At 45.6% G+C, this 25877-nt stretch overlaps 1 long non-coding RNA gene across 5 annotated transcripts in view; it reads right to left on the minus strand.

Moving 5' to 3' along the window:
• The window catches only part of LOC147186693 (uncharacterized), a 36842-nt gene extending 11905 nt beyond the window's left edge, over positions 1-24937 (minus strand). For 4 of the 5 annotated variants that reach the window (XR_015099007.1, XR_015099008.1, XR_015099006.1 and 1 more), the window contains exons 1-2: positions 24608-24937; positions 24136-24199 (exon numbers count right to left, since the gene is read on the minus strand). This is a non-coding gene — a long non-coding RNA (uncharacterized LOC147186693). Of the gene's footprint in view, positions 1-2605; positions 4376-24135; positions 24200-24607 lie in introns of those variants that run through there. The other variant, XR_015099005.1, reaches the window with a different exon arrangement.
• Positions 24938-25877: the final 940 nt, after the last annotated feature.

A 25877-nucleotide genomic window follows, 5' to 3' on the forward strand; every position in this document is an offset into this window, starting at 1 on the left:
AGCGTGATACTGTGTTGTGTCATCCCTAAATGCAGGATTTTGTTCCTGCCAACATCCTCGGGGGAGGGGCAGGGGAGTATATCAACCCTAATTTACGGGACAGTATATGAATGACCTCAAGTGGAGATGCTCACCGATCGATCCGTTGTGCGATACGGGCTGAAAGATTCTTTTTGAAGGTGTTCAATTTGGTCCCGGTAAAGAATGAAATTGGTAACACGGTACAGGTAATAATCACGATCCATCCGAAAATGGAGTAAATAATCTCAATCTGTATGATAAACCTTCCCTAAAAATAGCACAACCTTTTGAGTCATCTCTCCAAGAGACAAACATTGGTGGAGGTAATTATCTTGTCCAACCTCGTTGTGGTAGGTCGAGCTTTATCCTCCTGGAAGACTTGACAGGAAAAAAAAATTGCCCTCCTTGTGGTGTGAGGGGCCCCGATTATGTGACTGAGCAGATGAGGACGTGTTGACAGAAGATTCTTTAAAAAAAAAAAAAAAAGGACTAAAACGCACACATGGAAGGTGATATCTTGTGAAATTCCTTCCGAAGAGGAAGGACGGATTATGAAAATCGAATGAGGAGATGAAGCCGGGGGGGGGGGGGGGGGGCACGAAATAAGAAGTGCAGAGCAGAATATGTCCTATTTTTTGAAGCTCTTTTCATGCATGCAGGATCTGTCTGTCTCCTTCCTCGCAGCGATGAGGCAGCAGTGATTGTCCCTCGTCGGTCCCACGGTCCCTACAGTGGAGGCCCACCCTACAGCCATGCCCCCAGACACACCGTCTGATGAGGCGGACAAGGCTTATTCTGAGAACCCGGGGGAACACACACGCACACGCACACACACACACACGCACACACACACACACACACACACACACACACACACACACACACACACACACACACACACACACACACACACACACACACACACACACACACACACACAGTGCACTGGAGTGAGGCAAAAGGAGCTCACGCTATCAATTATCTTGTGCGGAACAACCCAAATGTCTACAAGGTAAAGGTGGCACATCTAAAATAAAAAGACGAGCGCACACGCCGCAGAGTCAGGCGGAAGAGTACAAGTCTGTGCACAAAGGTAAGAAGGAAGACGTGCAATCAGACACGCACGGCGCACATGCAAACACAAACATGGATCAACAGGGCAGGTGGATGCACTCAGCCATTGGCGCGCACATACGCACTCAAGACTGGCACCGTGTCAAAAGCAACGCGTCAGCACTACAATTTTTTTCGAAATGCACTAAGGCAGGGGGTGTCCAAAGTCGGTCCTCAAGGGCCCTACCTGGCCCTTGAGGGTCCTGCCTGTTTTGCAGCTCTCCCAGGAGCAACACACCTGATTCAAATGATCAGGATCGTTCGAATGCTGCTTCAGAGCCGGCGGATGAGCTGCTCATCTGAATCAGGTGCGTTGCAGGCGGGAGAGATGGAAAACAGGCAGGACGGCGGCCCTCCGGGCCCGGAGTTGGACATGTCTGCACTGAGGAGTGGCACCCAAATTTCGTTGTATGCTATACAATGACAATGAAGGTCATTCTGATTCTGAAAAAGAGAAACTGAGATGGACCTTCCTGGTGTGTTTGGGTTTTTTTTTTTTTGCTCCATGGGACCCTCTCAATTTCATGTGAGCCTCTATCCGTTTAGTATGAAGGACAATGTCAAATTAAAATGATCTTTGTTTGCATTCTGGCTTGCGCGTGGCTCTGTAAAAGGGCATTTAATTACTTAACCAGATGACAGATTAATTTAAGGCTAAAACAGAATTAAACGGAGTAATCTTGCATTTATTTTATGACTCGGTACCCATGAAGTCGATATATAATTTGGCTTGACTTTTTCCCCCGATATGTGATTTGGTGATAGATTTGATATGGAGCAAGTTTCCACGGTATTCCCCTGATCAACTTTCTAGAGGTACAGCTTGCGTCAAACTCTTTCCCCTTTCATTTGCATTATAATGAGTAGAAATTGTTTTGATGAAGAAAAAAAGCAAACCGCCACAACGTTATGTCCACTTGTGCATTTGAATAGGATTCAATGCAATCGCCGTTTGAAATTGTGATTCAATTATATTCGATGTTTGTGCAGCTGTTGCACCGCCGCTCGTTCGATTGCCAGGGTGTCGTGATGTTGTGGATGTATTGCAACATCTCAGTGTGGTTCTTTTTCATGCGCACGCTATTATTCCAATGCATGGTTGGAGCCCCCCCGCCTGTTGTTTACACAATTTCTCATTCGTTCCCTACCTTACCTTGAATTGTTGCCCAAGGCCTTTGAATAACCTCAAACGTGTGTACCTCTGTGGGACCAATTTTAATCCCCACCCCACCCAACAACACCAGTTCAGAAGATTCTACTATTGACATCAGGACCTCAATCCTTCCCGGCACTAACTAGCTCTTCTAACATGAAACCTCTCACCTCCGGTGCTGGCTAACTAGTCCGCCGCTGCCTGTTGGCTACACACCTGCCCCAGAAACACCTCAAGGCAGAGGTGGACCCTGGGAAAACTCTCTTGCGCACGCACACGCACACACACACACATACACACACTTTGCCAGGCAAGCGCTCAAATGAATGCGATTTTTATTCACAAAGCGGTACAGGCAATCAACTCACGATGCTTTTATTCGAGGCTTTATTTTTTTTTTAAATGACACGGCAAACGCAATTATCAGCCAGCACGGCAGTAAATTAGTAACATATAGCAATATGATCATTTGCAGTCAATTTCCATTCGCTAATGGGTTTGGTTACAATGCCGTCAGTCAAGAAACAAAAAGCAAAGCATTTGCCATTCTTATTTCCGTCATCGGCAGGCCGTCGGTTGATTAATAACGGAACGAGCACAATATGCAAGGCGTTGTTTAATCACATTTTGAATATCGTCAGGGTTTTGAGCTATCAAGGTAATTCCAAATACCATTGGATTAATATTCACATGAAAATGAGGTGCCTAATATGAAATTATATTTTTCCCGCGCGGCCGTGACAAGGGAATTGGATAATAAGCCACCGCAGAAACAATTTTAATTGGAACGATGACGTTCCCACACGATAACAAATAGTAATATTACAGTTGCGATATTGCTGTTGATTTTGTGCCTGTGCGCTCGGTTCCAGGTCTGCCACGTGCTCGAGGTGGAGCAGCTGTTGTTATGCTTTTCACCACCTCCACCTCCAAAGTCTTTCTATCCGCCTCAGCGTTGACCCCACCCTCAGTGACCACCTTTTCACACTGTTGTGTGCGCGCGTGTGTGGATGATGAGGCGGTGACCAGAAGAGGGCAGACATACTGTATCCACTCTCATGCAACGGCTCCGTCCTCCTCTGCCGTCTATTATTTTGATTGTCAAGAGCTATTCTGACCCCCCGTTCCTGACTATCCCAGTAAATGATGTCTACATATGGGCTCAGCTGGACACTGCAACTACCCCCACTTTTAATGCTGGCTCAGATATTTAGGACAGAATCGTTTGTCGGCAAATGCACGTTCAGAGGTGCTTCCTTGATCCCGTTGGAGCTGTTGTACTGTCAAACCAATGTGTACAGTGATCAAGGAAAAAGGACAGGATTTGTGCATGCATGCGCAATGAATAGAGAGCTGAGGGCAACACCTTTGCAAAGAAATGCTGCGAATCCACACATGCGTGCATCCCAGCAAACAAACACAGACACTCTCCCCCCCCTTCTCCCCACCACTCACAAGTCATGAAGTACGGTCAAAATTCAAGTGACGAAATATCCCGCTGTATACGAGGTAAATGAGGAAAAATCGAAGGAAATGTGCCAATACGTTGCAGTGGCATTTTTCCAGGACATTGACGTAGACATCAAAATACAAGCAAATTCCAAAACGGCATGTGGATCCTTTGTATGGGTTGCGCATCTGATTGCACATCCGGGCACTGGAGAGTGTCCCGTCAAAATCCTTCCCCCTTTACGCGGCTTCTTCCAATCAGAGTAGACCCAGACGCAGCGACAAATCTTTGCGTGTTGGTGTCTGCAGCGTCGCCACTGTCCTCTTTTTGCACAAAGCTCCCTCTGGTGTATTTTCGAGGCTGGGGGCCTCAGGCTTTCGCACACCTCAGCTCAGTCTAACAGCTGGCCTTCCAATGAAATGTGAATGGGCGGCCACGAGCAGAATCCTAACGACTTGAGGGGGATTCGGTGGTGAGCGGCAGTCACCGCCCCTTCTCTGACTCCGTATCGCCACCGGTCCATCCCTGACGGACGGCGCCTGGTCTCTGGGTGGGCACGTGAATGGCAGGGCCGGCGGCGGGATCCTGTCCTGCGGGTAGCCCGGCGGAGCCTTTGGAGGGGCCCGTCATGAGTGACCCTAAGAACAAGCAGAGTGACGGCAGCTTGAGGTCTCACTGGCCCTTCTAAACCGGTCCATTAATTACAGCGAACCCTCAGAGAAAATTAGCTGGCAAATTTAATAACACAAGGAGGAGGGGTTTCTTGCGTCTGCTCGTGTGCATGTTAGCGAATAGCCATCCAATTCGCTATTCACTCTTTCTTTTAGGACAGACTGGATGTCCTGTCAAAGAAGCACTTTTTATTTATCTTTTTTTTTTATATGCGATACGACACAAAAAAGATTTTCTCTGACACAAAAAAAAAAACCCCCTCACTTTCTCATCACCCATCATTCCATTCCCAAAATTCTTGCGACACTGTAATCCGATTGACCAGGCTCAGCATTTCACTAGAATGTCATTTTTGGGGACTTGCCAAGTTGCCACTCGCAGGTCCGTTTTCGGACTAAACCAGACTTCTGGTTAGGGGCGGAGACTAGCAATGGTCAGGATATGTATTGTGATGTGGGCGGTGTGCTGTGTTGTTAGAATGGAGTACATGTCATAACCAAAAGTCCTTAAATCCCGCATGATGACTTTTTTTTTTTTCCAAATTCCCATGCTATTTTTGGTGTCTCACATTTTAAGAATTGGTCTCTCTCCCACTGAATCGCATTATGGTACCAATAAGGCACAATCCTGGGATTTTGTAAAATCTTGCACGGCTGTGCTCACAAGCCAGAAATAAAACCCCGGATGAGCGATGAAATCTCTTGACAAAATGAGCAAGAGGAAATGACATTTGTCCCATTGCGTATGATCGCTCCATTCAACCGTTTGGATCAGTGTGCACTATCTATCTATCGCACACTTACTGGCTTCCACGCACAGTATTTTATTTCAAGACGAACACGCTACCGTGGGAACTCTTGATGCAGAGACGGCGACAAAGCCATCAAACCTTTGCACATATCGCACAAAAATGTAAGAGTAGTGTAGATATGAGCAAAAGGCAAAGAAGCAGCAGAGTTTGGCGTGGCCCACTTCTTCTGTCTTTTCCTTCTTTCTCTGCGGTGCTGTCAGTCTCCCTAGGGTCGGATCAGCGCCGCCGCAATAGGTAGGCCGAGGCTATCAAAGTACACGCTTTAACTTTTTAAGACTTTGCAGGTTGTCTTTGTTCTCCTTTTCTCTCTGTTGTGCAGGCTCTCTTGGGCCCTGGGTTGGGGAGTCTCTCTGGGTGCAGGCGAGTGGCTCTGGGCTATTAAAAAAAAATAAAAACATGCAGGTTTATCTACTGGGAGAAGTGGGGGAGCCTTTTGAATTGAAGCGAGAGCTTGCGACCAAAGATGAGGTTTTGGAGGAGACCGGTAAGGAATGTGTGTATGTACTGTACATACAGAGAGTTGAAGCTGTGAGGCTCCATGCATGCATGCATGCATGCATACATGCATGCATGCGCAATGAATAGAGAGCTGAGGGCAACACCTTTGCAAAGAAATGCTGCGAATCCACACATGCGTGCATCCCAGCAAACAAACACAGACACTCCCCCCCCCCTTCTCCCCACCACTCACAAACACACTGGCTGGATCTAACACCACCGCGTCCGCCACATCCACCAACCAAAACCCACAGGCTTAAAGCCTTTGGGATGATTTGATTAGCAATGATATCTGAAAACGGCCTCGTCGTGCTAACAAGATTAAGCTGAGGCCCTGTCTGTTTTCAGCGCTGGATATTCGCGAGGTGATTAAAACTGGCTCCCCGCGCCGGAACAGGAGCCTTATAGCCGGCTAGCGGGACGGTTGCCAGGTAACAAGACATGACTGCTGTTATGATGCGGCTGCATACGCACAATACGCTGCTGGGAGATAAAGTAGCAAAACCTCTGTCCTTGGCCAAGCAAATCAGAGAGTGACAGGCCTCATAACACGTTCATCGCGTCGAAAAGCGATGTTGACTCACACCGGCGGAGAAGACACAAGTAATCCCGCATCACTCCAACGTGACATGTTTGTGCAAATTATCACGATGAGGAGGACGTTGGCTTCGGCAAAGAAATAAGAAGCAACGGATTAATTCCTGTACGTCGCTCTCTTACGCAAATAATTTCGACGCGACCAAGCAAGTAGAACCAAGGGCCTATTAAGCGGTCGGGCATAAATCGTAATGCCGTTGTCTCGTACAGTCTCCAATGTTGCAAAAGGAATTCACACGGCGGGTCGCTAGCTCAGCAATCAAGAGCCGTGTCACTTCCAAAACAAAGAAAATCGCAAGGGCCATTTCAAGATTGGAAAACAAATCGGGAGGATCTTCAAAAGAACTCTAAAAGGTAGAGGGATGCCGAGGCACATTATGAGTGGGATATTCAGGCATCCCTGCCGTGCCATTTTCCATTTTCCACGAGCGCCATCCCCGCTCTGGTCGGAGGAATAGCGGCCGGGCCACGAGGCAATCTTAAATCCGATGTACAAATACACAGCGATCCTCAACATTTTGCACGGCTGCATGTGTAGCCGGCATAATTGCAGCCCTCCCAAATTGTGTTTTTATTTTGCTCCCCCAGTCTTGAAATATAATCACTTTGCCCAATTTTATTGCATTTCCTAATGATGCTCGCCCAGAGCGATTGTTCTGTGTGTTTCTTAGCAAACAGCGCGTGTCAGCTCACTGAGATTAATCTTGATTACTTTAGCCCTTGATGAAGTAGGCTACAATAATGCTTTAATTGGGGAATATTACCACATAGGGGAGGAAAAATGGTGATAGATAGAGCAGGAGATGGATGTTTGTCTCCACTCCGCACTAATTGTAATGCTGTTTGGAGTGATTAACTTGGACGGCTCAACGGCTGGTGCGGCAGGCGGAACGCAAGCACCATAACGCGTGACGCCTTCATGGCTAGCATGTGCTGAGTGCTGACTGTATGATTATGCTCCACTGACAAATACTATTGGGCGTGAAGAAGACGGATACCGTCATTGGTGTCATCTCCATTAGCTCCAACCTGCACATTATCAAGCGATGTGTCGTATCATCACACATTCTGCCTTGGTTTCGAGAACACGGTGGAGAGAGAGAGTTTTAGGGATTTTTTATTTTTATTTTGTCACGTTGCAGTCAGTTTTTTTTTTCCGAGCATGTCAGGGTTTTTTTTTCTCCACAGCTTAGCAGAGAAGCAAAATTCCACTGATGAGCTGTGGTAAACTTTGCCAGCTTATTACGATTGGACGCATTTGCAGTCACAATGGTCACAGCGCGTTGAGAGGTGTGCGTAGCTCCCAAGAAGTCAGTCCTGTTAATATCCGACGATAGAAAGCCAGCATAGAAGCAATTAAGATGACGAGAGCGATTAACGTATTGCGTCACTGTTTATTTTCCAAAATGGCCGTCAGGAAAATAACGCTGAAGATGGTCATCTATAATCGTGTACAATTTGGCGATTAGCCATGTTAGTCATGTTTTGCTGCACTTAAAAACACCTCAGTTGAAATAATAAACAGCACAATATAATTGAAAACATGAAAAAGTTTGCTGTACTTGCAGTAACACACCTTGTTTTTTTTAAAGCACAATATTTTTGTGTGCATTTTTCAACTTTTTGAGTTTTTATTTTACAATGCTGCATTTATATCCTCCTCTCATTTGCCACATTTCCCATTAAAGCGTTCTAAGAGACAGTTCTTTGAGAAAAGAACCGTCTCACACTTTGTTACCTGCACCCGCGTTGAGCCGAGGACGGCCGACCCCACCTCCTCCCAAAATGCGTCTGAGGTCTGTCACGTTGCTACTTACGGTGCCGAGTGGACACACCCTGCGGCACCACCCAAATCTGCCCATGCAGCTCTCCTTCTATTCTGCCTCTTCTTCACTTGCCTGGCATTGCACTTGACATGGGCAGGCACACACACACGCACACACACACACACGTGCGCCAGGCCTGAACTGCAAGAGAGCCAATCTGCTTGCTTGGGACAGTTGTCTTGCAAGGTGTCGTACACTAACTGGACATATGCTGACCACCTCTGAATTTTTTTGTTGTTGTTTGTTTTGTGTGTGTGTGTGTGCGTGAGTGAAACTGAATTCTTTGTATGTGTCTCTTTGTGTCAGGATGTTGTGCTGAGTGTTAAGTGAGCGTGGGGGGTGGGTGAGCAAGAGGGGTGCAAAGAAAGTGTTGCAATTTGTTGTTGTGGAGTTTGGAGGATACTATTTGTCTTTTTTTTTATGGTAACCTCAATTAGAAAACTGCATTGCCATTATGTCAACGTATACAAAGTCATTTCAGAAGACCTTAATTGACAGTGACAGTAACATCTTCACAGTTCTTAAAAATAAGGTTACCACTCTTGGTTAAAAATGAACGCGTGATTGTTTTCACCTTCTTAACTATCACATAAAATGATGTTCACTACTGTTAATCTGTAACATACAACAAGACACGGCACTCAATGTCCGTACGAGGCGCGCGCACACACACATACACACGGGCATGCGCACACGCACTCACACACACACAATTAATTTGCTTGAGTAACGCAAAATTTCCACCGAGTATGACAATAAGAAGATCATAAAACGAGGGGGCGGGGGATGCACTTTTGCTCTACTATTACCACTGAATAAAAATAATTCATTGCTGGCCACAATTGTCTTGGCAAGCTCGAAGTCACCCCCGAATATCACAGATGAAGACAAACAGCAGCGCCCCAGCACCCGTGACAATCATTTGCATGCGCGGGGTGGGTAATATGAAGCCACAGCTAATTTTGGTCACCCACCGTTCACGGTGATCTGTCAAAGCTCGTCAAGCAGAGCTTTTATTTGATTTGATTTGATCGTATTTTACGTCATTTCATCTCGGGCAAGCTTGACAAGAGGCAGCTCGGTCACGCCGCTCTGAAACGATAACGTCATAGGAATCATTTACGACATTTTGAAGGGAGGAGTGTGAGGGCATGGAGAAAGTGTGACGCGCACGCTCAAAATCGGAGTTGTTTTATGATATTAATGCATGAGGACATCGCCATCGCTTTTGGCCGGCATGTATGTCATACTATTCAAATGGGAGCAATGGTGATAAGGTTGGGCCAAGACTTCAATAAAAGAGGGGAATAGAAGACATTGGGCCTTGCTTCAGGCTTTCTCTGGTGTCATAATCTGTTGTTTTATTTCCTCTCTGGCGGATGTAATCAGAGGAACAAATGCGGTTGACGGGGAGGCGCGTTATCTCCATCTCTCCTATAGCTCGGCGCGTGTATGCAACACGGGAGATTACAAAGCAATGTGTCAGATGGGCTCTATACTCGGGACCGCATGGAATCTATCATATTCTGCGGCCAGACAAATCTCTTATTCGGAACCATTTCCACGGCTCCATTTTGTTGCGCACCTGCGTCGAGGATGTGCGACGTACTCGAATGCGCATTGGCTTGTGCGCTCGCGGCGTTTAGGCGGATGTCGACGTAATCCTTCATTTGTCCTTCGTGTGCAGCCCGGTCGGCTTTGCAGATATGCTTGACGTTTGAGAGGCACCCGGTTGCCTCATGAGAGCTCCGCCAAGAAGCGATTGTATGCCAGGGGTGGCCAAACGACGGCTCGGGGGGCGGCCCTTTTTGTTCTGTGCGCGGCCCTCAAAGGAAATGGTTTGGGCAGCCCTGTTTTTGAGACTCATCCAAACGCGAGGCGTACAAGCGGAAGGCAAGCCGGGCGTCGGCAAAACAAACCCCACTGCTCGTAATAATGATGAGCTCTGACTTCATTATGTTTTTCTGAGTTGATTTCCGTGATTTAGAGGAGTCACAGTGGCACGCGCATGAGATGGCCTCCAAGGTTGCTGTCAGGGGGAATTTCCTGTCCTCGGCTTTAGCGTCTTTCCGGGAGCGCGTCACATCGGCTCAACGCCGAGTGGCGGACACCAGCGCGCAGCCCTGGCAAAGGGAATATGAATAGAAGATCGATTCCACCAAAACACATCCAAGCATCGGAGACTATCTTCTGGGCGCCCCGCGTTCTTCTCTTTTTTTTTTTTTTGTTTCTTTCTCCAAGCATGGCTTGTTTTTTCTCATCCTCATTTAGGCCAGCGGTTGTCTAATATTTCTTGACTCTCACTGTACCGTTTTACAGTGCAGTAAATGAATGACAAAAAACAACTTCTGCAAAAACGGTGAAAGCGTCATCGTCTTTCAATGTTCCGCCGTCTCGTGCACATAAGCCGGAACCACATGATGCATCATAACGCATTTCATTATAAGGGGCATTGATTTTGGGTGTACACGTAATTATCAAAGAGAGTCAGACCAGAGTGGCCTGACGAAATAGCGTTCATTATCAGCCCGAGCACTTGGGAATGTGTTCCTCTAATTAATTTTCTATAATGAAGCCAATGTTTTTGTTCGGCTGCGAAATGCCTCAATGACACGTTTGTTTACTGTGAGACCTCATTTGGGCTCCGACGGGAATCCTGCAAAGCACCGTTGTCGTGTATTTAAGTGGTCTGCTGTAACCGCCGCTTGCGTTTCATCAGCATGGTAGCATTTGTTGTTTCAAGGTCATGTAACTGGCGAGAAACAAACAAACAAACAAACAAAACAGAACGGAGGGGGTTGGAGTCCTCTTTTACAACAGCGTAAACAGCCATACTTTGCTCAATGCTCAGCTTCTCGGTCAAGGGTCTCCATACTTAACGGATGTCCCCTTGTCTGCATGCACACAACACACGTTGGCATCAGAAACTATTTTCAATAATTGATTCCACACCCTAATTGAACAGCACGACTGAACGACATAGCTCATTACTTTGCTCATTAGTTAATTATCGGAGAAGTAGGACAAGTCAATAAAAGTGAAGGCAGTAAATTCCGATACTAATTAGCCGGGCTTCCTTGGAGACATATTTAAAGGCAGATTAGTTACCTGAATGTCCCGCATCGGGATAAAGAGGGGAGGTTGGGGGCTGCAAAGGGAGAGTGGGATCCCTGACAGGAGATCGACGAAGGTTAGCTGCTTGATATCATTAAAGAGAGGAAATCGTAGTTACAGCGAAGTGTCGGAGATCCCCACAAGGGATGTTGCTCAACTGCATTGGGATTTCATGTATGTGCAAACTGAGTCGAGCCATACGCGCATAGATGTAGAGGTGGGATAAAAGGTACCTTGACGGATTTCAGAGTTTGTGAGGACGCAGTTATGATCCTAGCTTGAAATGTCGATATTGTCGCTATCCCAATTATTTGCATTTTGTAGAGCAGGGATGCCCAACCGGTCGATCACGATGGACCGGTGGCCCGCGGACTGGCCCCGACCGACTCCATTGCGAGTCAGGAAGGAAAAAAAAAAAAGATTTATGTGTCTGTGTGCAAGTCATTAATATGATATAGTTTTGTGTTAGGGGGGGAAAAAAAAAAGGTCACCTTGAACCGACGGTGGCGCATAATCTGCACTATTCGAAGTTGTCAGCGATCAGCAGTCTGCAATTGTGGCTTGCAATGGGCCTTGTTCACGAAAGGTTTGCACGTGGAAAAAGGAACGCAAGCTTGAAGATGCGGAAGCTGATCTACCAACTGGGCGCCCTCAGGATTTCACCTGCCAAGCTTGTTAAATAGCCAGTTGTTTTTTGGGCGTTGTGGGAGGTGCATATGCAAATAGATTCAAACAGTTGAGCCGCTATGAAACAGGTCTCCGTGTGCTAAGCGCCGTCCGGTGAATATTGAAGGGGCTCGTCGGTATCGTCGTGTGCTGTCTGTGGCGTGTGACATGTTAGCCCAAAATGATTCATTGGGGGGAACGGATTAAATCAGTGTATTCCCTTTCCTTATTAGCTTCCCCGCCGTTTGTATTCCTGCCTAACGCCGCCACTAATAACCGTTTGACACCCTGGGCCCAGTGTGAACAGCCGTGACCGGGTTCATGCACTCAACTGATGGGACGGGGAGCTTTGTAACAATGTTGCGCAGATGCCCGGTCAAGCAATCACAAAGCAGCAAAGAGGGAGTCTTTTTTGGGGGGAGTGGTGGGTTTTCAAATGCAAATGAAACAACGTGATAATCAACACCTGACATGAGGCGTGACTGAATTAGCCTGCCTGTTTAATCGAAGGCCCCGCTTCCACTTCTTCTCAGCTTCTTCCACTATTCCCTAACACTTGCTTGCCATCGCCATATTTATTTTCAAGTGTTTCTTTTTCACCACTTCGGACCGCTTACTTCACAGCCACTTGCTGGTCGACTCATCTCCCCGCCTTCTCTCACTCAGCTGTTTTCACGCCCATATATTATCACTTTTTCCGTCAATCGGCTTTAAGTTTGGAGGAGGGAAAGGGGAGGCGGCCGAGGGGTCCTTGGGGACGAGAAAATGACAGAAGGCGGCCTTTATTTACCTCGGCGGCCCCTACCGTGTCGTCTGCTTAATCATGTGGCTAATCGACAACACTGTCTCCCCGCTCGCCCGCGCCCAGACAATAGGGAAGCTCATTCATATTTAATACAATGGAGTGTTGAAGTCATTGCACGCGTCTGAGGAGGAGGATATTGTGCTTGGCTGTGAAGGGCTCCGTGGGGACCTCCTCCCTGCCCACCCAGGCCACGCTATAGGGCCCTCCTCCTTCCAGCTAGCATATGCTTGGCACTTCTGCCGTGAAGCAGTCAAGCCCCGGCCTGCGCAGCTGGCCGCACGCGAGGGCCCACGCCTGGTATCAAAGCATTAGTTCCCATGATTAATTCAAGTGGTTAATTCTGCTTCATCATGGCTTAGGAAAAATTACCAAGACAAATATGTACTGCGCTGAAGAATGAATAAAATAGAGGTGTGTTTAATAATGCAACAGGGCGTATAATAGGGCCTCTTTTCTTTTGCGCTAATCTCCTCACCAGCTCAACTTGGTGTCAGATGCCGGCTGCCGTGTGCTTGCCTGTTTTTTAATGGCACTAAAAGGGGATTATCTAACACACACACAGACACACACGTGCGCACACACTATCATTGACTCGATGAGCTTGCGTTACCACTTAACATTCAGCTGAAGTGCACCATAGCTGTCCAGCATAAAATAACTACGAGTGTCCAGTGCCTCTTGCGGAAACTTCGCTCGACCCTCATGCATCTCTAACTGGCTGGTTGCCCCCTCCCAGTTTCTTTAAAAGATTAACCAGGGTCATTAAGGACACTGGGAAGGTTCATTTCGTCACTAACATCAGCTAATTAATCATGAAGGTGGGTGGCGATGGGGGGTGTCATTTAATGACAGACTTCCCTCGACCTACTACTTGTATTCTTGCTAATTGCGATGGTTAACTAAAGCACACCCGAGAAGGTGCTTTTGGAATTTTGGTTTTGCAAATCCACAAACCTCCTACAAAACAATATTCTGCGTATTTGCCCGCTCATTTGCCACTTCTTCATAATGGGAGCACAGAAATAAACACATAAATCAATAAATTGGGTCATTTAAACTCACCATCATTGGGGCTGCCTTCATTTGATAACCATTATTACTCAGAGGTGAGAGAAAAGGGGGCTCATCAGGGGGATACAGGTTAGACGGTGTTGCCCCAGCCTGCTGAATAATGGGGGGGGGGGGGAATTCTGAGGCAGGTAGGGGTCAAAGTGGACACTTCCTAGCATGCAGCGAAGAGCCATTCATCTGAATGGAAATGTCAGCAGAGTGCACGAGGTCAAACAGCCGCAGGCTAAATTGGACCTGGGTGTGACTGCTGACACTCAACAGTAGACCGGGGCCAGATAATGGCTTTAGGAGCCTGATGCTTATCTCCTCAACTTTGACTTGTTTTCATTCTTCTCCCACCCACCCCTTCCTCTGTCCGTGCATCGACCGCCCGCCACTAACCCAACCACCCTCCAACTAATGACAACCGAGGGGGGTTAAACGCTCCGATTCCTTTCTGGGAGTGTAGATATGTGACGGATTCATCGAGATAAATCCAACCTTAGAGCAATGTTAGAAGCCAACCGCATGAATGGCAGCCTTTGTCATCCGGGTTCCGGAGCTATTTATGGAGTGGGTGGCTACACGAAGCCCCTCCTCCTACTACCGTCATTGGAAGCTTTTTTTTCTGATAAGATCACGTGTCATTTCTTCTTGACTCATATTATTCCAAGCCTCTGTCAAACATACATTACCGCCTGGAGACTGCTACGCGCATATAAGGGAGGATTACACCTTCGAAGCAGATTTGGTTGTGTGCAAGGGTTAACACAGATTGCCCTGTGATGCTGAACAAATAGGACATCATTTGAAGACACGGGAACTAACTGGGCGCTCATTAAGAGACATTTTTTTTTTTTGCTAGTGTTTGTGTGTGTTCTGTCCTGTTATCCTGCGGAGAAGAGGCACGGTGCGGCCTCCTGCCACGCCGCCTGTTTCTGCGAGTGAGATGCGGCATGTGGCCTAATGACTAAAAGTTCCTCTATAAAAAGTACACAGCTCCCTGCAAATTGAGTTTCCTCTTTGTGCCGATTGAGGGTGGTTTATGTAGGCTGCAGGGAGTTCCTTTGAACTGCCCGCCACCCCAAAAAAAACCCCTCTAGATTCCTGGGTCAACGCCTTTCAACGTCGACTCCCTCTTTCCTTCTTCATCTTCTTCTCACCATTGCTATTCGTCTCCCCTAGCGGCTAGAGAAGAGGAGGCTGACGGCTCAGACACCAGAACGGAGGGTCTGCGTGAGCAGGATCCGGAAAGAATGAGGAGTGGAAATTTGAAAAAAAGACAAAACAAGAAAACTAAAGGACAAGACGCCATGATGGAGTTTCCAGGCCAAAACTATTGAACAACGGTGTAACAAATCATCCCCCTTCCCAAAATGTAAATGGAATGAACCCCAAATGCCTGCATATATCGAACTCATGGTTTACAGTATTGTGCGAATCGGGGATTGCCAGAGATTTAGAAAGAGAAATAAAACACCTGGCCCCACCGCTGCAAATGGCGCAAATTTAGAATACGGGTTCTTCAGGACCCTGTCAGTCACAGATCTTTCGAAATATCCTCACTTTTCTCGTCCTATCAGGGCTCCTAAATGTGACAACCACTGCTGTCATTTGAAGAGGAAAGGTCAGGACCACAGCACAGCACTCAATTTGTGTTTCTGTCTTTATTCACAGTTTGGGGGAGTGGATAACTACCGTCAAATAAGATATTATTTTGCTGAAACTTCCAATTTTTAAACTTGTCTTTTTTGCCATGTGTGCAAATGCTCATGAAGTGAGGGCATAAATACATGCAGTATTTAAAAAAAACTAAAAAAACAGGCATAAGATAAGATAATGCTTGCAAATTCAAATCCGCCAAGAGGTACTTGCCTTTGCCTTCTTTTTTTGGGGGGGGTTTTTTTTTCCCTTGGCTATCTCTATTGCCAAGAAAGAATGTTGGCGGCATCCCACGGCCTTGATGCCCAGGACTCAGCCAAGTGGCACCAATTGTTTTCCATGTTGGGGGCATGAAAGCTGGGCTGGTTCACCGCTAATCAAAATCCTCCAAAAAGGTCTCCGTATAAATCCTTCGACTTCTTCCTTGGCCTCCATTCCCCCACCCTGCCATCCTCACAATTATGCACAGGCATTGCCATAAATCTAATGCGCTTTCATGAGCTGTGCGAGTACATAAAACGTGTTTGCGGGATTTGCATACAAACATACTTATTCCAAATCCCCCCTCAGAAGTTGTAAATGATTGTCTTTTCCTGAAATACATCTCAGCAAATTGTATTTGGGCATGTTTATGAATCCTATTACGGCACGGGTTTTATCATATTTTGCGGACAGTGATGGCTTCTCAGCCGAGCTGTTAAGAAGAGGGAGCGAGGGGCCTTGGGCAACGCACATTGTCATTTGTTTCAGATGGGCGGCGGATTCCCCTTCATTGCTCCATGACAGGTTCGCAGTACCGAGATGGATCTCTCAAGTCCGCGCATTAGGCCTAATTCGGTAACGACTGTCTAGCGAGTCGAAGCGGCTGCGGCCACGCTTGCTCGGCACGTATGATTTGATTGGCGCAATTGGAGAGACTCGAAATCGGAGGTCTTTAAAAATGTTTGGCTAACATGCCGAAAGAGGAGACTGAAGCGGAAAACAACAGAGATCCCTATAGTTTAGCTTATTATTATTTTTAAAGTATTTATGTTTACTTTCCCTAGTTGAAATTCAGACTTTATCAGCAGCTTCCATTTCCATGTCGCTATTCCACACCGAGGTGCCGAGATGACAATGGTAACGTTGTTTGAACATGCCGCTCACGCTACCTGTCTGAGAAGCAGCCGTAAATCAAGCACATTTCAAGGCTATCACAAAGCCTCTGCTGGTTTTCCTCAGGGGCCGCACGGACTCATCAAGCATTAATTGGTGCGACAAGCTGCTGAGTGGGGAGGTCATAAACATTTCAAGAGTTATAAAACTTTCATTAAGTTCTCACGATATCGCGCAAGCGAGTCACCCCCATGCTCTCTGCCTCGCCTTTTTTGTCTGGGGACTGTTGAAGAGGGGAGCGGTTGGGAACAAGTGGCCTCTTTGTGGCGCGGGGAGCCTTTTTCAAACTGTCTCGGCCTCTTGACTCGTCCTAAGCCAGAGATCAGAGCTTGGAAAGTGGCAAAACAAAAGGGCCGATTTAATGAGATTGTAAAAGAGGCCGAATGGAAAGGAGGGGGGGTTACCAAAGAGCTAGACTGCCAGCTCAAAAGGTCCATTTCAAAAGGTCTTTTCAAGATCTCCTCTAAAGCTGTCTCAATATGAGCGGGACGCAATCAAAGGGATCCAAGTGCTCTGACAGCTTTTGACATGACGAAGACATGAATATTTGTCTCAATGCTGGCACATTCCGGACATGGAGTGCCTCTTTTGCACGAACATCTGTATTTTACTGGATGGATACAGTAGAACCTCGAAGGTGGAAAACAATCTGTTCTAGGACAAGTTTCAATTAATAGGGTCAAACCTTTGCTATATGTGTATACACACACACACACATATATATATATATATATATATATATATATATATATATATCAAAAATATATATATATATATATATAAAAGATACATCAATCAATCCGACCTTTTCCGGCCACTAGTGTGTTTTCTGGATGTCAGCCACTTTGTCAATTTTTTTGGTGCCATGCAGGGGCTTGTCTTGCCATGGCAGTCCATCTGGCTCCTTCTCCTTACTGGGCTTCTGTTGGTTGGCGCATTCACAATGCAGGTCAGCGCTGGAGACCATCATCTCGATATATTCTTGAAGGCCTGTTGTTGCCTCCTGGATAGTGTCCATGCTTTGCGTACATTCCCAGGATGTTGGACTCCATGCATTGTAAGGAGCTTTCTTATGAACATATCTTATTACAAATATACATGTTAAATATGGTGATCTTTTTTTTAATGCCTCCTTGCCTTTATCGTTTGTTCCCAACTTTTGTAACCTCTGACATAACTGCATAAAGGCAGAATTTGTTGCCCCATTTTATTGTCCCCCGACCCCCTGCCAGACATGACAGATTAATGACAGATAACAAAGCTGGGTGTTCCTGGACAGGCTGTCCAGTAATGAGACACATTCCCAATGGATAGGCGAGGTGTCACCACTAACAAATTCACAGACTGGGAGTGCAATTAGTCTGAAAAAGGCTGGAAAATTGGACGACATCAGCATGGGCCAAGACGATTGAAGGCAGCTGAAAGAAGAATGCCCCCCTTTGGTACCAGGCATCCAACATAGGAGGGGCGTAAGGGTCTCTCTTTCTCCTCCACATCTTTCTCCATGAAGAGATGTGGACAGGTTACCTTTATGGAAACATTATTCCTCGACTGCTCCATGGCAGGAGTTCATTACAACGCAGCCTTACGTTGAAATATTCTCAGGAAAATGTCAGCATATGTAAATGAGGAGTCAGCCTTCATGCGGATCTCATGTTTTGTTCAAAGCTGTTGCAACCTTTCTTTTCTCATTCATGTCTGGCTTCATCAGCAGCGATAATTCCAAAACGATGCACAGTATATCCTCTTGGAAAAATAAACAGGAAATGACAAGAAAGTCGACATTATTGCCTCGGTTTGGTTTCTAAGACGCCATTCATTGCTCTCGTGTTTTTCATTGTAACCGTCCCTACAGCATGACATCAGCTATGAGAAGTTGAGCTACGGCCATGCGACGACTGCTCCCGGGAGAAGCATTATTCCAAAAATGGTGTCGTAACAGGAGTTCCGAACATTGGGAGCCAGATTCTCCAATCGTTTCGAAATCATTCATAGTTAATTTCCCAATCGCAAAATCGATGAAGGAAATATGGCCAAAAGAAAAAGGGACAAAATATATAGGTTTTAGCAATATTGATTTTATGTTTTGTAGCTGTAGTTATATCTGTACTAGTAAGCCATATTAAATCATGTTGAACTGCATCGATCCCTCAGGGCAGTTTAAATATTAGTGAGCATTAAATCAATATCAATGCGGTCTGTTGTTACACACTAAAAAGGACGCGGGCATGATTCAACATTTATGCAAAACAACTGCTAAAGTCTGGCGTGGCGTCTTGGCTGGTGCCATGCTCGTGCACTGCGCGGGCCCCGTGGCTACTCCCGGCGATGAGAATGGATAGAGCTTCTATTCACAGCCACCCGTGTGTGCCGAGTGCCTCCATTCATCGCCTCGCCCAGTCGTTCCCTCGACGTGACGGCTACCATGGGAGGCTAAGGCTAACGCCCAAGCATCGAGCATCCGTGCTCGCTTTGATGCTGGGCTAAATAATTTCCCACTTTTGCATGTATAAATGCAACAACATCTTAGGGTTGTTTTTTTCTCTCTCTCTCTCTCTCTCTCTCTCTCAAAAATTCATTTTGTGCCTCGGTACAAATGATGCCAGCGAGTTCACCTCGAGCTGTGAGGAAATGTGTGTCTTTGAAAAGAATAATGCAGTAGCTCCCAAAATGAGCCTCTACTGTACCTCGGCGCCCGGTTTGAAGCTGCGGGAGCGCCATCAGCCTAATGAAAATTCCATTAACATCCTCGGTATTCCTACTTCTACAGTCTACATTATGCAACACATGGGCATTGGGGCCACGATGTCTAAGTTTGCTAGCATTTCTTAAGCAGGATCAAACTCTGGAGTCAATGTGAATTTGATGAGTTCAACAGTATAAATATTCACTTTGCACATAATGTAGTGCATCCTCCAAACCTGAACGCAAGCTGTTACCAGACTCACAAGTTGTTCTAATTTCATCCATCCAGGCGTTTCCTCTGCTACTTGTCCTCATTAGGGTGAAAAAAGGCAGGCGCAGCTGAGCCAAAAGGCGAAGCGCTCGATGTATCGGTGGGATCTAGGTTCCTACACTCGCTCACACGAGCCGTGGGTCGTGACCGAAAGGAGGGGATCCCGGATGCAGGCGACCAAAATGGGTTTCCTCCGCAGGGTGTGCGGGCTGGGCTCTCCCTGAGAGAGAAGGTGAGGAGCTCGCTCGTCCGGGAGGGGCTCCAGAGTCTCCGAAGTGGCCGCGGGGAGGCTAACGCTGTTGCCCCTGCTTCTCGACCCTGAATAAGCGCTGGAGAATGGATGGATGGCACAATGAAGGTTGGAACTCCCGAATTTTGTTTGACTCCAATTGTAGGAGAACTGTTGTATAAGGCCTCTTTGGGGCACATAATTAGTGACTTGAGCTAGGCCGTTGTATCGCGAGGGACTTACTCTTTGGATTCAGTTAAGACCATGGGGTGAAACGATGTTACATGGGTGAGGAAAAGTCTCCGAAAAACCACGTGAACTTTTCCAGAATATTTTCCAAGAAAACTAAAAGCCACTTCAGAAGTTCCACTGTCTATCTGCAGGCACTGGCAAATGCCGGGTAGATTTTGGGGGCCTTGTTTGGGAGGACTCTTCTTCTGTCATATCACTACATATTGGGTGGAATTGATATAAAAATGAACTTTTTGCACTCATTGACTGCAAGCCTACGATGTGCAAGAATTCTGTCATTTGTTATGAAGCAAATGTATGCGACAATATCGGAAATCCAGTTAGGAAGAAAAGTGATGAGTTTCAGGAAGGCACTGGAATCTCCATGCAAATGCATAATAATCACACGGTCTGCAATATTACAAAAAATATCTTGAATTCAATTATCACGCGGGCTGAAATAATCCTAATGTTATTGGAAACTCAATTACAGAAGCAAGCCATGTCTGGAAATTAGCTGAACTTAGCAACGGCAAGTCAGCCCCTTGTATTCATCAAGTATGGATTATCACAATATTACATGTTCACTTTGATTGTGCTGTCCAAAGACAAACAGTCACAGTCACTGCCGCAACCCCCCTCCCCCACCCCACCCAACCCCCTTTGTTTTATTCATGAACTGCTCTCTGATCTATTATACATACAAAACTGATTCTATGCCGATCGCCTCGGGCTCAAAGGCTCAGACATAGAATTAATGATATTATATACACATGCATGATAATTGTGTATGATTCGGTCAAACACCGAGGTATTCCTTTATGTGTGATTACCATTGTTGCTCCGCTGGCAATTATTTTCGTTAATGTCGCTAATATTGTTCACGTTATTGTTTTATTGCGGCCTTTCTCTTGGACTTATTCACAAAAGAGCGGCATGTACAGGAGGTAGCTGCTCTTTTGTGAATCATGGCGTTGCTTGACAAGGCTCATGACATTAGTACATCAATGTTGAAAGAATATTACTTTGAAAATAAATACCAAACTAACACAGGTCAACAGAGAGAGATGAGTGCTAGCTCATTAAAAATATTAATGAAATGCTGCAGCTCCTCTGCAGTGTTGGTAGAGGGTACTTGATTTTGTCGTATTGTCATGCTAAATATATTTCCTCTGGCGCACTTGAAGGTTAGATCTTGGCTATTAGCATTTGTATATTTATGGCGACTTGGTTTCTGATTTGCATACCTGGGCATGATTGAAAATACAATTTACATTTGGGAAATTCCAACGCATGCTGCAAGCGAGAATTTTGCATATTCCACGCGATTTTCCAAATCGCCCCCGCCCCCCTTTGGCTTTTCTTGCGACACGTGCACAGTCATGACAAAAAGATATTAAATGTAATGACCGAATGGAAAAAGAATTTAATGCAACGTAAGGCAGCTTGAGTTCAGACGTGGCTTTAAAAAAAACTGTCACACAGCCAAGTCATCGCTGTAAACGTACCCTTGTTGGAATAAAATCAGCAAATCGAGTCCTGATATCCCCTGCAGTTCAGCATCTGCAGTCCAACTGGTTGACTATGTTTCAGCCATGCCCATGTCCATGCCCATGTCTATGCAAATCAACTTGAAAGGTTCTCCTCAGGTCACGCTGCTCGACCCCCCCCCCCCCCCCCCCCCCAACTCGCACCGTCTTTCCAGCCATGGCTGAGCTGGGGAATATGCCGCCTTGCTCCGAGACGACTTCAATCCGCTATTATCAGGAGTGCGCACATTGCCGCTCACAAGGGTTTAATTTATTTGTGCCTGTTTGTGCCCAAGATTAAAGTTTAATTGGCGCTGACTGGCAGCTCCCAAGTTTTGACTAATTCTCCTTATCGGGAATGCTTACTGAGTAGCTGTGGGCAATGTGAGGCACGACTGCCTTTTTACACGCACACACACACACACACACACACACACACACACACACACACACACACACACACACACACACACACACACACACACACACACACACACACACACACACACACACACTTCAAGCGACAACCATCAAAATAATCATTTTCTTTAATTGGTTCATATTGACTACCTGTGATGACATGGGTGTTCTTTAGGTGTGTTTGAATGGAATTGTACTTGTGTCAGGTGAAATTAGCACAGATTAGGTTAATACTCGAAAGTTTTCTGCATTGTACTGTATGTAAAAAAATATCCAACCCAATTTGACCTACTTTGTGTGTGTGTGTGTGTGTGTGTTGGGGGGGTGTATTGTAGGTGCGTTTTTATTTTTAAATCGTTTAAGATTAGAAATTATATGTATCAGTGGCCTGCGATTGGCTGGCAACCGATTCAGGGTGTCCCCCGCCTGCTGCCCGAAGACAGCTGGGATAGGCTCCAGCACCCCCCGCGACCCTAATGAGGATCAAGCGGTTCGGAAAATGGATGGATGGATGTATCAGTGGCGGGCCGTGCATTTCAACCTTAGGCCTTCAGTGACGTCACATACATGAATACAATATAGGCTCGTCAGGCAGCACTTAATTTCAGGAGCATTTAAAACCATCAAGTATGCATTCACAATTAAGAGCAGGAAACTAAATTTACAGATATTGTCAAAAATAAAAAGATTTAAAAAATACGAAATAAAATGCCACCCAAATTACGCTGTGTGATCATAAACAAGTCTGACCAATAAATTGCGCAATGTCGCAGTTTCATATAAGACACCAACCACACAATAACAAAACAAACTATTCTTTGAAAATAAAATTAACAGATCATTTGCATTTTGAGAATAGGCTATACAACAGCAAATAACTGAAAATGTTGAGCAGCTGAGATTGAACGAATTTTAGTGCACAAAGCTACAATGCGCCATTATAAATTGCAGGTTTGTATCTTTGTCATTTTATTTCGTGACCATTAAGACTAACTAAATAAAATAACAAGAAGAAATGTAAAATAAAATTCATTTACTAACCAATGTAGTGCCTGTTCACTGAGCTGCAGATCTACGCGAGTGTCCCCAAACGTTTTGAAACGCACCGTAGCTTGTAAGTGCCCAGACGTGCTCTGATGTTTCCTTGCTGCCTTGGTAAAACAACTTAAATTGGTAAATCCAGTGGAAGGTCCGTCTTGAAAATTGTGTGGAAAGTAGTCCTGCAACCAGATCAATGTCTTCTCCTTCGGCCATTTTGGGTCAAAATGCAGACACAGCTCTCTCTATCAGGCGCTAATCCGATCAACGAACGCGCACGTCCAGTGTCGACGTAAGCCCTTCTAGCTGGCCCTGGTACGCAGACTCGTGATCTGTTTGGCTATTGCAAGCTGACTGTGCCCGTTCATTTACAGCGCACAGGGGCCTGTTTAATCTGAAGGCCCCGAGCAAGTTTAGTTTACCTGGCAACACAAACTATCTGAAATATGATTGGTTAAAAACTCTACCATAATAAATAAGTTATTTATCGAGTGGCTTTCAATGTTATTTAAAATAACATTGAAAGCCACTCGACTAAGTGGAAATAATATGACGTAAAGAATACAGAGAAAAATTTTGTTGACATATTTATGAAAATAAAAGAACAAATTAAATTTATGTTATTCTCAGAAAAGTAAATTTATTAAAGTTACTTTTAGGTAAATGTTTAGGCCAGCAGAGAAGGCCTTGCTGGCCCTGACGGAACGCCACTGATATATATATATGACATTCCCTTTCAATGTGACCCTAATACTGCTTTCTTTACATGTTTTGCAAGATGTCATCCAGATTCCTTAAAAGGCAGTTTTAAAAACAAAACAAAACACATTCACGGTCATATGTTAGAACTGTCTGTATGACCTGACAGAAGAATATGATTATGATGATCTTTGGAGAAAAAAAATAATAGTAATCCTTCTCTGAATCCATCATGAGTATAATTTTAAAACGAATAGGAAAAAAGAATAAGCCACGAGAGACGGTGGAGACAGAGTGGAGTTGCCGTGCCCACACGGGCACAGACACTGCTTAAACTTTTTCAGACCCTCTAGCGACTTTTTTTCCAAAAAGCAACGAGTGACAAACCAAGCGACATCTCCCAGTGTTATTGGCGACTCTGATGTGCGTCTCGTTCTTACCGTTGTCAGCGTGTAGCGGGTGCTCACAGGTGGCCTGGACCTCTTGCAGCACTAAAAGGAGGTTCTGAAAAACAATTGAAAATAAAATGATGAAACGGAATGAGGGCCGAGTATGAGTGAACATCATTTTCTCAACTGTCATTGTGATGTGTTCGATTAAGTCTGAGTCTACTTTGTTGTTGTTTTAAGTTTGGTTCGGTCACAATGAAACATTTTAACCTTATTTTTTGTTAAACAATCGACATGAACAATCTAACCCAAAAGAGACAATAGAACACATCACAATGGCAGCAAGAACAACAACAACAACAAAGTAACTCCGACTTGAGTGTTTCTGTTGGGTGACTTTTGCCGTTCCAGAGCTCGGAATGAAGAAAGAGGGTTGGGATCGTGACAAAAAAAAGAAGCAAGAATCGACAATTCCTTTGTTATTCCAAATATATTTAGGTTGGGATTTTTTTTTCGTACTCACCTTTTGTCCTGCCCGCGACGTGATGCCTCTCATACAGCGTCCATTACAACACGGTCAACGATGCGATCTGGCGTTATTTCGGGACTTGAATCGACTGTCAGGACAGCCACTAGCCAATAGCCACTTTCCCTTACTTGCAACACTGACCACACGCGAAGCCTCAACTTGTTGTCTAGACACACAGCAGCCTTAGTTTCCTTGGCTGGATTTTTTTTTACCTCACTATCGTAACAAAATTTAAAAAGAAGTGAACAGCTCTCGAGATAAAACAGGGAACAAAACAACACCGAATCAATCATGCTAGCAGAGTAACATCCGTGGCTACATTGGCCTGCGTACTCACGCAGTGCGTGCGCCGCGCATGCTCACGTGAGTCAGGGGGCGGGTCTTTGGTCTGAGACTCGAAGGAGGCGGGTGTTTCCTTGGTCATTCTCCCTGCGTTATTTCTTCCGGGTTCGTCACCGTTGTTTCGTACGTTCCTATTTATTTGTATCGTTTATTCGTCCATTCTTTTGGTACTTTGTAAATTATAATCGGAGGCCAACCAGTTGCAAACCACAACGACAGCACCGTGGGTGATGCTGCCGCATTTCCCATGAATGGTTCTAGCATCAATCATTATGTAGTGCATTACCGTCAAGCGATCCCATTTACATAAACGCACATTTATGACGGAATAATACACACGCGTAAATAACGCTGATAATCTCGGCCTGTGTTTGATCATCTAAACGTCGGAGGAGCGATCGCTTGTGACCCGCAATATTAGCGGCAGCTATTAAAATGTGCGTACAATTTGCAAAGCTTCATTTAGTCAGTCGGGGAGACGTGCGTGAAATAGAGTTCCTTTGGTCGTAACTAATGTCTCCCGATTTCTAATGAGCGTCGCAGCCACAAAGCTCCTCAAGTGATAAACATTGGATTAACAGACTCTCGGGAGAGGAAATGGAGCCATCATTCCAAACTCATCCGCTTTGAACAGGCCAGCAGATGTATACAGCAACACGGCAGTGTTTAGCAACTGAAAGTGATGCACCTCATAGTTTAAAATCACATTGCCCTGTCATTAGGTCACCTTGTTTTTTTTTTTTCTTTTTGCAAGCTGGCGTTTCTATTCAACCTAACTGGGCCGCTGCTACATTTCTGTATTGCTTGGGCAGTTTGCCATTTTAAATGCACTATTCTTCTGATTCTCAGAAATGAAGTGTTGGGGTTAGTGTCCTAATAAAATTCATATTCAATGCAGGTTGTCCATACTTTGTCATCCGAG

This window comes from Hippocampus guttulatus, chromosome 21 (genome assembly GCF_054856545.1).
Source record: "Hippocampus guttulatus isolate MCC_2025c chromosome 21, RoL_Hgut_1.0, whole genome shotgun sequence".
Classification (NCBI taxonomy): Eukaryota; Metazoa; Chordata; class Actinopteri; order Syngnathiformes; family Syngnathidae; genus Hippocampus; species Hippocampus guttulatus.